Source organism: Arachis ipaensis, chromosome B04, assembly GCF_000816755.2.
Source record: "Arachis ipaensis cultivar K30076 chromosome B04, Araip1.1, whole genome shotgun sequence".
Taxonomy (NCBI): Eukaryota; Viridiplantae; Streptophyta; class Magnoliopsida; order Fabales; family Fabaceae; genus Arachis; species Arachis ipaensis.
Window position 1 is genome coordinate 41742995 of NC_029788.2, and position 16924 is coordinate 41759918.

Sequence of the window (16924 nt, forward strand, 5' to 3'; positions counted from 1 at the left end):
TTTAATAAAATAATTAATTTTTAAATTCACTATTAATTTTTAAATTCACTATTTAAAAATAATACTGAAATTTAAACACATATTTAAATACACATATTTTTTCGGCGGTATAGTCACCACTCTCGTTACCACTAATTTCATCCTTGTCAAAAATGTAAAATCTTCTCCTTTTTATTAATTTTCTCTTTTTTTTTTCATTAAGTGATTTTCGGTCGTTTTAGATCTTCCTTCTTCGAAAGGAACAATTTTGATTCGTTTCTATGGAATCCGAAGTTGAATCATGATCTGGGTTCATAGAAAATTTTCAATTTTTTTGTTTTGTTCGTGGCAGTTTCTGAGTTTTGTTTGTGCAATTAGGACTAGTTTCTGAGTGTTGTGCTTGAAGGGGTTATTGATGTGCCAGTTCCTTCTTGCCCAACTTCTAATTCCATGTGACAAAAGAATGTTACTGTCGCTGTCTCCCCTAAGTTGATTTATTAAATATAGTTATGTGCGTTGTTGCTGCATTCTTTACTTTATTGTTATTGTTGATTCTGTGTTGGTTTGTTTGATTTTTTTGAAATTAAAAAAAATAGTTGGTATTGTTGTTGTTAAAGATTTGGGTGGAGACTGGAGAGAGTGGAGTAGGGAGGAGGTTGAGGTAAACAGTGGAGTGAAGAGGTTAAGGGAGAAAGATGATGATGAAGGGTATTTGAGTTGTTGTTGCCATTGTTGGTGTTATTTGGTGAAATTGTGGCCGTTCAAGGTGATTCCAGGTCCTGGCGACAAGCCCATGATCGTGGTGAACTACAAGGGAGAGGAAAAGCAATTCTCCGCTGAGGAAATCTCCTCCATGGTTCTCATGTAGATGAAGGAGATTGCAGAAGCTTACTGAAAGAGTATTTTTGTATGGTTAGGAATTTCACACAAAATAATTCTGTTGGTAGTATAGTTCCCAACCAACTAAAAATACTCAAAACAAGTTTTAAAGATTTTGGTTGTCACAAGTACAAACCCCAATGAAAATTAACCGAAGTATTCAAACCTCGAGTCGTGTCACAAGGAATTGCAATGAAGTGTTCAATTATTGGCTATGAAGATGCAAGGGGGTTTGATTTGTAATTGACAAGAAAATATAATAACAAGAAAGTAAACGACAATTAACTAATAAAACAAAGGAAAGGAACTCTTGGCTAGGGCATGGAAATTGCGATCACCATCTTTGTCTACAAACCATGTATTGACAATTATGAAGAACCGAGCTCATTGAGTCTACTTCTATACTTGAAGTATGTCAAATGGCTAGACCAACATCAATTCATAAGTCCTAACCTAGCTACTAATTGACTTAGTAGTAGGCTAGTATCAATGGTTATCAAATTGACCACATAGGGTTCTCAAATCACCAATTCAATGAGACCCAATGACTCAAGGTCACTCAATTCCCTTAACTTAGGCCAAGAGTAAAGAAAGCTACTCAAAAACTAGTGCAAATATTTTATCAAACACCTAGAGTGCAATAAAAGTAAACATCACAAAATGCAAGAATTAACAAAACCCATAACTAACATAAGCAAGAATTCAACAATAGCAATGAAGATAAACATAAAAGAAGACATGGAAACATAAAATTGCATTAGACGAAATCAAGATCCAACAATGGTTCATCAACATAAAAGAGAGCAACATAAGAAATTAACAAGAGAAGTAAGTAAACTAAAATACTAGAACAATTAAAAGTAAAGGAAAACTAAAATGAAACAAGATTAAAATCTAGATAAAAAAGGAAATAGAAATAAGAACCCTAAATCTAGAGAGAGAAAAAAGCCTCTCTCTCTCTCTAGAATTCTACCCTAAAACATCATGAAAACTCTCCTATGATTACTTGGTTCATTTTCCTTTCAATCTCTGATTCAATAGCATCAGAAATGGATTGGATTGGGCCCAAAATGCTTCAGAAATCGCTGGTCACGTGTTGCCTTTAAGTGAGTCACGCTGATCCTGCAACGCGTGCGCGTCGCCTAACTGCAAGGAAACTATAAAAAATTGCATATCATTTTGAAGCCCCGGATGTTAGCTTTCCAACGCAACTGGAACCGCCTCATTTGGATCTCTGTAGCTCAAGTTATGATCGATTTAGTATGAAGAGGTCAAGATTGACAGCTTAGCAATTCCTTCATTTCTTCATGAGTTCTCCATTTTTGCATGCTTTTTCTTCATTCCTTCAACCCAATCTTTGCCTTTTAATCCTGAAATCACTTAACAAACATATCAAGGCATTGAATGGAATTAAAGTGAAGTAAAATTAGCGAATTAAAGGTCTAAAAAATATGTTTTTACTCTTAAGCACAAATTAGGAGAGATTCACAAAACCATGCTATTTCATTGAATAAATGTGAGAAAAGTTGATAAAATCTCCTAAAATCAACACAAGATAAACCACAAAATTAGGATTTATCAAACCTCCCCACACTTAAACTAAGCATGTCCTCATGCTAAACTAAGAAAGATAAAAAATGGGGTATGAACATTTATTCAATGCAAATAAATTATAATAACCTATCTACATGCATGCAACTAGATGCAAAAGGCTTCTACCTACTTGGTTAAAAGTAAATCAATCTCCAAGACATATATGAACAAGTAGGGTTAAGGTCATATGACGACTCACAAACTCCACAAATTCAAATCTCAAAATGAAGTTCAAATAGACTTGCAAGAAGAAAGCTCGTGAAAGTTGGGAATAGGGAATTGAGCATCGAACCCTCACGGGACGTGTATCCGCTCTAGTCACTCAAGTGTATAGGGTTGATTCACTCAATTCTCTTCTAATCATACTTTCTATGATTTGTTTTTCATCTAACAATCAATAATTATTCAATGCATGCATATATTTATCATGAGGACTTATTCATAAGTTGTACTGGGGCTAGGATAAAGGTAAGGATGCATATGGTCAAGTGAGCTTGAAATTTGAATCTTTGATTAGCTAAGCTCTCACCAAACATATACAACAGCCTATATAATTCTAATACAATACCTAGCTACCCATGGTTCCCACTTTTTCACATACTCATGCATTCTCTTTAATTCACATTCCATATGCATTGTTATTATTACTTTGCTTTGGGGCATTTTTGTCCCCTTTTTATTGCATTTTTTCTTCTATATATTTTTGTTTCTTTTATTTTTATTTTTTTTCTACATTTTTTTCATATTTTTTTCACAACAAAGTACATACAAACGTATCAATGCATATGGTTTTACATATTTAATGCATAAGAACGTATCCAATCCCATGATTTTCAACAAAAATACAAAATACACTTTTACCTCAATCAATGTCCCAAGCTTTTCATACCCAAATGATACACACCCTCACTAGCTTAAGCTAATCAAAGATCCAAATTAAGGGACATTTATTATTTTTCACTTAGGGGTAGTGATGTGCTAAAATTAAGAACAAAAGGGATTAAATAGGCTCAAATTTGGCTAACAATAGTTGATGAAAGGTAGGCTATTTGGGTAAGTGAGCTAAATAAAATGATGGCCTCAATCATATAAATACATGTATACATGGAATAATGGACATAAAGAATCAAACAAATCAAAGATTACAATCATAAAAAGAGAATAATACACACAAGAATAAAAATAAGTAGTTATATGATGTAACCACACAATTGGGCTCAAAACTCACATGCTTATGTGTTCTTAGCTCAAACCATGTTCCAAGATAAATTCTTCAAGCAAGTTCAACAAAAAAATTTTTCAAATTGGTAGGGTGCCCTAAAAATAGTTTCTTGGAAAAGAAATCATCACCCTAACCAAGTAGTCCTAATATAAAAGAAGTGGTAAAATATGTACAAATTCTAACTAACATGCAACCTATCATGCAATGCAACAACTAGCTAACATTGGTGTTGAAAAAGGAAGTTGTTACCCACGGAGATTGGTCGGACGACCTCCCCACACTTTAAAAATTTTGCACCATCCTCAGTGCATGCTAAGAAGAGCAAGGTGGATGGGTTGCTACAACTGATGAGCTCTTTCAAAAGATTGTGCGGATGAACTTGTTTGTTGCCCCATTTAGAATGCTTTTCCTTTCCCTTTTGGTGGCCATCCTAAAAGGAGAGGAAAAAGAAAGAAAGTTAAGCCCACTACAAAGATATTAAAGCAAATAGAACATAAGCGGGGGCTAATGCCGAATAAAAGTAGGGTTCTCACTACATGTTAGCTACGCATGTAAGTGAGAGAGCAATATAGGCAAAGGGCATAGCAACTAAAACTTGATGCAAGAGTAAAGTCAAAGCATAAGTAAATGCCATGAAGAACATGCTAGGCACCAAGTTCAAACAAGAAAGAGTGGGTCATGAGAGACATTAAAAGTTCATGTCAATGCACAAAGGATGCAAGAGTTATCAAATATTAAGCATTGACCTAAAAATTTTATCACCCAACAATACCAAACAAGTCAAGAAGCACCAAATTAATCCAAGAAATTCTCAACAATTGAGTAAGAGAAATCTAACACCAATGTTAAAACAAGAAACTTAGAAAGAAAAGAAGAATTAGCTATAAAAACAAAATTAAAATGCAATGAATGAAAATAAGCAAGTACAATAAACAAAAGAAAACGAAAGATGAGAAAAATAAAAAGTGAAATTTTTTATTATTTTTATTTATTTATTTATTTATTATTTTTTTTAAGAGAGGGAAAAGAAGAAAGTAAGAAAGGAAGAAGAGAGAAGAAGAAAGGTAGAAAGAAAGAAGAAGAAGAGAAGAAGGAAGAAGAAAGAAGAAGAAAGGAGAAGAAACAGGGCGCGAGGCGACGCATAAGTGTTGCCCACGCGTGCGCGTGGGAGGCAACAGGGACAAGCGACACGTAAGCGTTGCCCACGCGTACGCGTGGAATGCAGAAAGTACAGGTAACGCGTAAGCGTCACCCACGCGTACGCGTGGGGTCAAATTGTGCTATTTGCACAAAACCAGCACCACTCCAGCACAACTCTGGTTTTTGTACCAGGAGTCCAAATATGGCAAACGACGCATGCATGTCGGCCATGCTTAGGCGTGGCGCGCCATTTTTTTAAAGGGGCATAAAACAGAAACAGGGCACTCTCCTAATCTATAAGCATTCTAAAGCAACTAAAATTCAAATTTAACAACAACTTTTTTGGTTTTTGAAAAATTTTCTAATACAAAGCAAACAAAACTTACACTTCTAGCAAAATACAATTTAACAACAACTATTCCACAACTTAAGGCATAAATCTAATCAAACAAACTAGCAACCAAAATACTAAAACAAGAATATGCAAAGAAGAAAACTACCCAACAATGGCAACTCAATTCATTCATCGATTATATATACAAGAGAATGGAAAGAGTTTACCATGGTGGGGTATCTCCCACCTAGCACTTTTAGTTTAAGTCCTTAAGTAGGACAATTGGGAAGCTCCTTGTCAAGGTGGATTATGGTTGTATTCATCCTTGAACTTCCACCAATGCTTGGATTTCAAGTAAGCTCCAAATCTCAAAATTAACGGCACCAAACTTTGGTGAAGTTCCACACAAGCTAAGGGCTCCCAAAATTGATCCTCATATATGCCCGGATCCCAAATCTTGTTTCTACACCAATCTTCAAGTTGATCAAGACAAGTCCATTTGGGTGGCAAACACATAGAATTCTCACTTGGACACCAAATTCTCCTCCTAGATCCATACAATTGAGAACTATACCAACCATTGCACTTATACTTTGAATTTCCAACTAAAAAGAACCTTGATTGGCAATTCCACCCATTAACTAATTCTCTCTTGCTCTTAATTCCACAAAGAGCTCTAAGTTGCCCATCCGTCTCAAGCAAACCATATTCAAGTGAGAAATTAAAGTTTAGGGATAAGAATTTTACCCACTTGAATGTTGTGTTGGATGGTGACTTAGGAAGGGATGGTCCTAATGATCTTACAAGTTCCACTCCCTTGAGCTCTTCTTTGACTACCTCTACCTCTTGGCAAGCTTTTTCAACTTCAATTCCTTACCCACCAACTTCTTCCACACATTATTCATTGGTGGAGCTTACCTCTTGATCATTGATAAACCCATATTTTATGATATATTTTGTGCTGAATCTGAGTGATTTATTCAATCCTTCACCCACTTATTCATATTATTTGCATGGTTTTACTTTCCCTTCCTTATTATGTGATGTATGTGAAAAACATGTTTCCTATGCTTTAAAATTAATTATTTTAATTACCTTTATTTTTATTCGATGCCGTGATTAGTGTGTTGAGTAGTTTCAGATCTTCTAAGGCTGGAATGACTTAAAGGATGAAAAGGAAACATACAAAAATGGAAGGAAAGCACAAAACGGAGTTTTTGGAGAAACTGGCATCCACGCAATCGCATGGGCAACGCGGACGCATGCCAAGCGCGAAGAAGCAGCGACGCGGTCGCATGACTGACGCGACCGCGCGCCTTAAGCAGAACACATATGACGCGGTCGCATGACTGACGCGACCGCGTGACAAGGAAAACTCCGAATGACGCGACCGCGTGACCCACGCGGACGCGTGACAGAGACCACGCACCAGAAATTGCAGGAAACGCCCCAGCAAATTCTGAAGCCCTTTTTGGCCCAAATCCAAGTCCAGAAGGCATAGACCAGAGGCTATGAAGTGGGGGAACGCATCCATTCAGAGAGAGTCTCCACTTTAGTTAGTTTTCATGATTTAGATTTAGTTTTGAGAGAGGTTCTCTCCTCTCTCTTCTCTCTTTAGGATTAGGATTTAGAATTAGGATTTTATTCGCTTTCAGGATTATCTCTTCATCAGGTTCAATATTCCCTTTTATTTACTTTTGCAATTTGATTTATGAATTCTTCCATGTTATAGATTACTCTTTTGAATTAATGTTATTTGAGGTATTTCAGTTTAATCTTGCTTTATTTTATTTACATTATTGTTATTCCCATCTGAAGACATTTTTATTCCGGTAGATTTACTTTTCTCCTTTTGGTCTTGGTTAAGAAATCAGTAACTCAGGAGTTATCAAACTCAAACATGATTGATAATTGTTATCTTGTTAATTAAATTGAACTTCAATAATCCCAATCTTTTCTTAGGAAATAAATAGGATTCGAAGATCAAACCAATTAATCCCTTGACCTTCCTTTATCTTAGTAAAGATTAACAAAGTAGAATTAAGATTCAATTATCATCATCATTGATAAGGATAGTGATGAGCGGATAATTTATACGCTTTTTGGCATTGTTTTTAGTATGCTTTTAGTAGAATCTAGTTACTTTTAGGGATGTTTTCATTAGTTTTTATGTTAAATTCACATTTCCGGACTTTACTATGAGTTTGTGTGTTTTTCTGTGATTTCAAGTATTTTCTGGCTGAAATTGAGGGACTTGAGCAAAAATCAGATTCAGAGGTTGAAGAAGGACTGCTGATGCTGTTGGATTCTGACCTCCCTGCACTCAAAGTGGATTTTCTGGAGCTACTGAACTTAAAATGGCGTGCTTTCAATTGCGTTGGAAAGTAGACATCCAGGGCTTTCCAGCAATATATAATAGTCCATACTTTGGCCGAGTTTAGATGACGTAAAAGGGCGTTGAACGCCAGTTCTATGCTACTGTCTGGAGTTAAACGCCAGAAACACGTCACAAGCCAGAGTTGAACGCCAAAAATACGTTACAAACTTGCGTTCAACTCCAAGAAAGACCTCTGCACGTGTAACATTCAAGCTCAGCCCAAGCACACACCAAGTGGGCCCCGGAAGTGGATTTATGCATCAATTACTTACTTCTGTAAACCCTAGTAGCTAGTTTACTATAAATAGGACTTTTTACTATTGTATTAGATATCTTCGGATCATCTTTGATCAGTTTTATGATATCTTAGACTTTCATGGGGGCTGGCCATTCGGCCATGCCTGAACCATTATCACTTATGTATTTTCATATGGTAGAGTTTCTGCACTCCATAGATTAATGTGTGGAGCTCTACTGTTCCTCAAAGATTAATGCAAAGTACTACTATTTTTCTATTCAATTCAACTTATTCCGCTTCTAAGATATTCATTCACACTTCAACCTGAATGTGATGAACGTGACAATCATCATCATTCCCCCACGAACCCGTGCCTGACAACCACTTCCGTTCCACCTTAGATTGAATGAGTATCTCTTGGATCTCTTAATCAGAATCTTCGTGGTATAAGCTAGATTGATGGCGGCATTCATGAGAGTCCGGAAAGTCTAAACCTTGTCTGTGGTATTCCGAGTAGGACTCTGGGATTGAATGACTGTGACGAACTTCAAACTTGCGAGTGCTGGGCGTAGTGACAGACGCAAAAGGAGGGTGAATCCTATTCCAGTATGATCGAGAACCTCAGATGATTAGCCGTGCTGTGACAGAGCATTTGGACCATTTTCACAAGAGGATGGGATGCAGCCATTGACAAGGGTGATGCCTCCAGACGATTAGCCATGCAGTGACAGCGCATCAGACCATTTTCCAGAGAGGATAAAAAGTAGCCATTGACAACGGTGATGTCCTTACATAAAGCTAACCATGGAAAAGAGTAAGATTGATTGGATGAAGACAGTAGGAAAGCAGAGGTTCAGAGGAACGAATGCATCTCTATACGCTTATCTGAAATTCTCACCAATGAACTACATAAGTATTTCTATCCTTATTTTCTATTTATTATTAATATTCGAAAACTCCATAACTATTTGATATCCGCCTGACTAAGATTTACAAGGTGACCATAGCTTGCTTCAAGCCGACAATCTCCGTGGGATCGACCCTTACTCACGTAAGGTTTATTACTTGGACGACCCAGTGCACTTGCTGGTTAGTTGTATCGAAGTTGTGAATGAAAAACGATTTATTAAGATGTGCGTACAGAGTTTCTGGCGCCGTTGCCTGAGATTACAATTTCGTGCACCAAGTATCTGGCGCCGTTGCCTGAGATCACAATTTCGTGCACCAAGTTTTTGGTGCTGTTGCCGGGGATTGTTCGAGTTTGAACAACTGACGGTTCATCTTGTTGCTCAGATTAGGTAATTTTCTTTTTGTTTTATTTTCAAAAATTTTTCAAAAATCTTTCAAAAATTTTCTCCTTTGTTTTCGAAAAATTTTTTTTTTTAAAATATAAATCTTTTCAAAAATATATTTTTCTTCAGAATTTTTAAGAATGAATTCTAGAGTTTCATGAAGCATGTTGAAGCCTGGCTGGCTGTAAAGCCATGTCTAATTCTTTTGGATAGGGGCTTCCAACCATCAGCATAGAGGCAAGTTAATTGGAATGTCAGCCGTGGCATGTCTGAGTTACATACTAAAGCTTGGCTGGCTATTAAGCCATGCCTAACCCTCGGATTGGAGCTTTAGACTAAGAATACAAGATTCCTAGAATTCATATTAAAAAAATTTTGAAATCCTTATTTTCTTTTTCCTATATGTTTTTTCGAAAAAAATATACAAAAATCCAAAAAAATAAAAAATCATAAAAATAAAAAATATTTCATATTTCTTGTTTGAGTCTTGAGTCAAGTTGAAAGTTTGGTGTCAATTGCATATTCATCTTGCATTTTTCGAAAAATTCATGCATTCATAGTGTTCTTCATGATCTTCAAGTTGTTCTTGGTAAGTCTTCTTGTTTGCTCTTGATGTTTTCATGTTTTGTATCTTTTCTTGTTTTTCATATGCATTCTTGCATTCATAGTGTCTATACATGAAAAAGTTTTAAGTTTGGTGTCTTGCATGTTTTCTTTGCATTAAAAAATTTTTCAAAAATAAGTTCTTGATGTTCATCTTGACATTTAAAGTGTTCTTGATGTTCATCTTGACATTCATAGCATTCTTGCATGCATTCATTGTTTTGATCCAAAATTTTCATGCATTGAGTCTTTTTCATATTTTTCCCTCTCATCATTAAAAATTCAAAAATCAAAAAAATTATCTTTCCCTTTTTCACTCATAAATTTCGAAAATTTGAGTTGACTTTTTCAAAAATTGAGTCAAATCAAATTTTCAATTTAAAAATCTTATCTTTTTCAAAATCTTTTTCAAAAATCAATTCTTTTTCACTTTTCTTAGTTATTTTTGAAAATTATAAAAATCTTTTCCAAAAATCTTTTTCTTAATTTTATCTCATAATTTTCGAAAATAACATCATCAATTAATGTTTTGATTCAAAAATTTCAAGTTTGTTACTTGCTTGTTAAGAAAGATTCAAACTTTGAGTTCTAGAATCATATCTTGTGATTTCTTGTGAATCAAGTCATTAATTGTGATTTTAAAAATCAAATCTTTCTCAAAACTAATTTCAATCATATCTTTTTAAAAATATCTTCTTATCTTATCTTTTTAAAAATTTGATTTTAAAATATCTTTTCTAACTTCTTATCTTCTTATCTTTTCAAAAATTGATTTTCAAAATTTGTTTCAACTAACTAACTAACTTTTTGTTTGTTTCTTATCTTTTTCAAAACTACCTAACTAACTCCCTCTCTCTCTAATTTTCGAAAATATCTTCCCTCTTTTTCAAAATTTCTTTTTAATTAACTAATTATTTTGATTTTTTATTTTAATTCTCGAAAATTACTAACCTTTTTCAAAAACTATTTTCGAAAATCACTAACTCTTTTTCAAAAATTATTTTCGAAAATTCTCTCTCTCTCTTATCTCCTTCTATTTATTTATTCATCTACTAACACTTCATCTCACCCAAATTCGAAACCCCTCTTCCATCTGTGTTCAAATTTTCTCTTCTTCTTTTCTTCTACTCACACAGGGACCTCTATACTGTGGTAAAAAGGACCCCTATTATTATTATTATTTTTCTGTCCCTCTTTTTCATATGAGCAGGAGCAAGGACAAGAACATTCTTGTTGAAGCAGATCCAGAACCTGAAAGCCCATCACTAAGAAAAGGATGGAGCAAGCAAGAGAGCCCATTCATGGATCTCAAGAGACGCATGAAGCTCATCACCATGAGATCCCGGAGATGCCTCAAATGCATCTTCCTCCACAAAACTATTGGGAGCAAATCAACACCTTCCTAGGAGAATTAAGTTCCAACATGGGACAATTAAGGGTGGAACATCAAGAGCACTCCATCATCCTTCATGAAATTAGAGAAGACTAAAAAGCAATGAGGGAGGAGCAACAAAGACAAGGAAGAGACATAGAAGAGCTCAAGGACATCATTGGTTCCTCAAGAAGGAAACGCCACCATCACTAAGGTGGACTCATTCCTTGTTCTTACATTCTCTGTTTTTCGTTTTCTATATTAAGTGCTTATCTAAGTTTGTGTCTTATTACATGATCATTAGTATTTAGTAACTTTGTCTTAAAGTTATGAATGTCCTATGAATCCATCACCTCTCTTAAATGAAAACTGTTTTAATTCAAAAGAACAAGAAGTACATGAGTTTCAAATTTATCCTTGAACTTAGTTTGATTATATTGATGTGGTGACAATACTTTTTGTTTTCTGAATGAATGCTTGAACAGTGCATATGTCTTTTGAAGTTGTTGTTTAAGAATGTTAAATATGTTGGCTCTTGAAAGAATGATGATAAGGAGACATGTTATTTGATAATCTGAAAAATCATAAAAATGATTCTTGAAGCAAGAAAAAGCAGCAAAGAACAAAGCTTGCAGAAAAAAAAAATAGGCGAAAAAAAAAAAGAAAAAGCAAGCAGAAAAAGCCAAAAGCTCTTAAAACCAAGAGGCAAGAGCAAAAAGCCAATAAACCTTAAAACCAAAAGGCAAGGGTAAATAAAAAGGATCAAAGGCTTTGAGCATCAGTGGATAGGAGGGCCTAAAGGAATAAAATCCTGGCCTAAGCGGCTAAACCAAGCTGTCCCTAACCATGTGTTTGTGGCGTGAAGGTGTCAAGTGAAAACTTGATACTGAGCGGTTAAAGTCAAGGTCCAAAGCAAAAGAAGAGTGTGCTTAAGAACCCTGGACACCTCTAATTGGGGACTTTAGCAAAGCTGAGTCACAATCTGAAAAGGTTCACCCAATTATGTGTCTGTGGTATTTATGTATCTGGTGGTAATACTGGAAAACAAAGTGCTTAGGGCCACGGCCAATACTCATAAAATAGCTGTGTTCAAGAATCATCATACTGAAGGACTGCTGATGTTGTTGGATTCTGACCTCCCTGCACTCAAAGTAGATTTTCTGGAGCTACAGAACTCAAAATGGCGCGCTTCTAATTGCGTAGGAAAGTAGACATCCAGGGCTTTCCAGAAATATATAATAGTCCATACTTTGGCCGAGTTTAGATGACGTAAAAGGGCGTTGAACGCCAGTTCTATGCTGCTGTCTGGAGTTAAATACCAGAAACACGTCACAAGCTAGAGTTGAACGCCAGAAATACGTTACAAACTGGCGTTCAACTCCAAGAATGACCTCTGCACGTGTTACATTCAAGCTCAGCCCAAGCACACACCAAGTGGGCCCCGGAAGTGGATTTATGCATCAATTACTTACTTCTGTAAACCCTAGTAGCTAGTTTATTATAAATAGGACTTTTTACTATTGTATTAGACATCTTCGGATCATCTTTGATCAGTTTTATGCTATCTTAGACTTTCATGGGGGCTGGCCATTCGGCCATGCCTGAACCATTATCACTTATGTATTTTCATACGGTAGAGTTTCTGCACTCCATAGATTAAGGTGTGGAGCTCTGCTGTTCCTCAAAGATTAATGCAAAGTACTACTGTTTTTCTATTTAATTCAACTTATTCCGCTTCTAAGATATTCATTCACACTTCAACCTGAATATGATGAACGTGACAATCATCATCATTCCCCCACTAACGCATGCCTGACAACCACTTCCGTTCCACCTTAGATTGAATGAGTATCTCTTGGATCTCTTAATCAGAATCTTCGTGGTATAAGCTAGATTGATGGCGGCATTCATGAGAGTCCGGAAAGTCTAAACCTTGTCTGTGGTATTCCGAGTAGGACTCTGGGATTGAATGATTGTGACGAACTTCAAACTCGCGAGTGCTGGGCGTAGTGACAGACGCAAAAGGAGGGTAAATCCTATTCCAGTATGATCGAAAACCTCAGATGATTAGCCGTGCTGTGACAGAGCATTTGAACCATTTTCACAAGAGGATGGGATGCAGCCATTGACAAGGGTGATGCCTCCAGACGATTAGCCATGCAGTGACAGCGCATCAGACCATTTTCCAGAGAGGATAAAAAGTAGCCATTGACAACGGTGATGTCCTTACATAAAGCCAGACATGGAAAGGAGTAAGATTGATTGGATGAAGACAGCAGGAAAGCAGAGGTTCAGAGGAACGAATGCATCTCTATACGCTTATCTGAAATTCTCACCAATGAATTACATAAGTATTTCTATCCTTATTTTCTATTTATTATTAATATTCGAAAATTCCATAACTATTTGATATCCGCCTGACAGAGATTTACAAGGTGACCATAGCTTGCTTCAAGCCGACAATCTCCGTGGGATCGACCCTTACTCACGTAAGGTTTATTACTTGGACGACCCAGTGCACTTGCTGGTTAGTTGTATCGAAGTTGTGAATGAAAAACGATTTATTAAGACGTGTGTATAGAGTTTCTGGTGTTGTTGCCTGAGATCACAGTTTCATGCACCAGATAGCTAGGATAGGACCTCTAATTTCTCATACCTTGCCAAAAGTTTATTTATAGTCGTCTATTTATTTTACTTACCATTTAAATTACTTATTCTTCAGTTACTTTAATTGCTAATTAAGCTATTCACTCCTCATTCTCAAAACCCCAATTTACAACCTCCATAACCAATAATAAGAACATACTTCCCTGCAGTTCGTTGAGAAGACGACTCGAGGTTTGAATACTTCGGTTATCAATTTATTTAGGGGTTTGTTACTTGTGACAACCAAAACGTTTGTACGAAGGGATTTCTGTTGGTTTAGAGACTATATCTACGACGCGACTGTTTTTATAAAATTCTTTACTGGCAAAAATCCTAACGTCAAAAAATGGCGCCGTTGCCGGGGAACTGCAATCGTGTGCCTTATTATTGGTTATTGTAAATATTTTTCTTTTACTTGTTTATTTGTCTTTATTTTTCCCCTCTTTATTTCTTTTTAGCTACTATGAATTCTCACCCCTTTCGCTTTGAGTTTGGTTCTAATGTTTTTGAAAGGAATGGAAGTTATAACAGGGACATGCATCAAGGTCAGAACAATCAAAGATGGATGGAGCCAAGAGGATCTAATCAACCCTTTAGGCAACAACGCCCTCCAAGATATCATGGACAAAGACCATTCTACAATGCACACCAAGCAAATAGACATGGTGGACAACCTTGTAATTCCCAACAAGCCCTACCCTGTACTTATAGACCATCCTCTCAACATAACTCCGAACCACCACACTCACAAGCTCATTTTCACCATTCACTACCGTATGATCCTCATTTACCCCAGTTCCAATCCAATCACTCCCAAACACCACCACTTCCCCCTGTGCCATATCCAAATCTATCACCCCGAGAATCAGAGGTTCGCCTCAAGGAAACAGTAAATCGACTTCAAACAACCCTTCATCAACTGGAGCAAGCAGTAAGTCAATTATCTTCTAGACGTTCGAACATTCAAAGACATCCCACAGCCCCATGTAGACAATCTAATGAAGAGCGTAGCATGAAGGAAATACTAGAAACTCCAGTAGACAAGACAGAGCATGGTTTCGTACTAGAACAAGTAGAGGAAGCTGTCATTATTGAAGAAGAAGAGTTGGTTGAATACTTAGGAGACGCTGAACTTCCATGGGAATCCAAAGTTGTGGAGCATTCTGTCAAGGATGTTACAATTGATGCTAAGGAGGATTGTGCGCAATCCCCAGAGCAGGTATTTCATGAAGAACTAGACAAAGTAATCCAAGAAGCAAGTTTCCTTGATGACAATAATCTCAAGTCAAGTTCTCCTAGTAATGAACTTGTATCCGCGAGTGAATTCTCTGAGATCGAAGAATCTTCCCCAAGTGAATACGAAGATGATACGGAGGTAGATTTCTCTCAACCTCCAGTTTATGACTTAAGTGATGAGGAAGACATAGATGGCTTTGATTAGGACATGGATACATTTGAAGAATCTTGCAAGGAAGTGGAGAATTTCACAGAAGAATACAAGGGAGTAGAACTCACAGAACCACTGGAACCACCTATCCCAAGGCCATTACAACCCAATACAAGCTTCAAGTGGGTACAATCCTTAACCTTTAACTGTATTTTTCCACTTGAATATGGTTTGCTTGAAATAAATGGCCAGCTTAGAGCTCTCTGCGGCTTTAAGAGTAAGTGGGACATGGCTCGTACTCAGAGCTGGTGCACAAGGTTCACTAAGGTTCCACGCTTCAACTCGAAGTGTAAGGATTGGTTTCATATTCAATCAAATGGATCTCGGAAAGCGTTTGGTTATTCTGGTGAGAATCTAATTTCTAAACCGCCCGGATGGAAAAGTATAGATCAAGACGAAGGCGGATTTAAAAGCAAAGTTTGGGACCCTGGAATCTATGCTGACATTCGTCACCCCGAGAGCCTGACAATCTGTTTGAAGCTGCTCAAAAGCTTCACATGCCTAGTTTGGGACCCCGGAGGCCATTGGCATTCCAAGCATTGGTGGAGATTTTTGGATGAATTTAAGCATAAGCCGCCATAACAGGAAGCTCATCCAATGTCCAACTTAAGGACTTTAACTAAAAGTGCTAGGTGGGAGACAACCCACCATGGTATGATCGTCCCTTTTTCAATTTTTATTTAGTTTTATTTGTTTTCAAGTTTTATTTTATTTTATTATATTGAACCTGGAGTTTTACATCGCATTCATATTTGCATTCTGCATACTGCATAAAAAAAGGGGTGCGCGACGCGACCGCATCCTTCATGCGATCGCATCAAATTGCGAAAAACACTACCCACGCGACCGCGTCATTCACGCGGCCACGTGACCTGGAGATTGGCGTAAACATCCAACGTCCAGAAAGTTAGGCTGGAATCGTGCGGCCATTGTGCGTTTTACCCACCCAATTTATTTAGTTTATGGGAGTAGCAAGAACAGCTCAATTTAAAAGCCGCGTACCAAAGAGCTCGATCAGCTATTCCATTTTGAAGTCCGGTTGACGCCACTCGATAGGAAGAAAAGAGCAGAAAGGTGCGTCACTTGCACAACCTCAATCCCACGCGACAGCGTGAGCGACGCGATCGCGTCGCATGGATTGCACAACACCCCAAAAAGAGACAAAGAGTTGCGCTGAAACGACGCTGGAATTGTGCGTTTCACACAAATACCAGCGACGCGATCGCATGCCCCAGGCAATCACATCATTCACTCTTTTTGCCCTCCACGGCGATCGCGTCGACCCTATTTCACCCCAGCCACGCGACCACGTGCCCCACGCGATCGCGTAGATTCAAATTTATAACCCCCCAGTCACGCGAACCCTATCAGTCGCGCCCCCCCAAACTCCTTTTCTTCCTCTCTTCTTCTCCAACCAAGCACCACCACCCAGCCACCACCACGCCACCGCCAGACGCCGCCGACCACCCAGACCCCGCCGCCACCCACCCGTCCTTCCTCCTTCCCCCTTCTCTCTTCTTCTTTCTTCTTCTTCCCCCTTAACCGCCACTGCCCACGCCGCGCCACCACCACCACCGCGCCGCCGTCACCGCCCAGCGCCACCCACGCCCCCTTCCTTCCCCTATTACCCCCCACCCCATTACCCCTACCTTTCCCTCCCTTCCTCCGAACAGCCGCCACCGCCGCCGAGTGACGAATGGATTTTTGATGGTATAGAAATTCACAAATGAATTCTCGTTGCAAGTATAGTTTCTAAACCAATCACTAATCCTTTCATACAAAAAGTTGTTTGTCACTAGTAC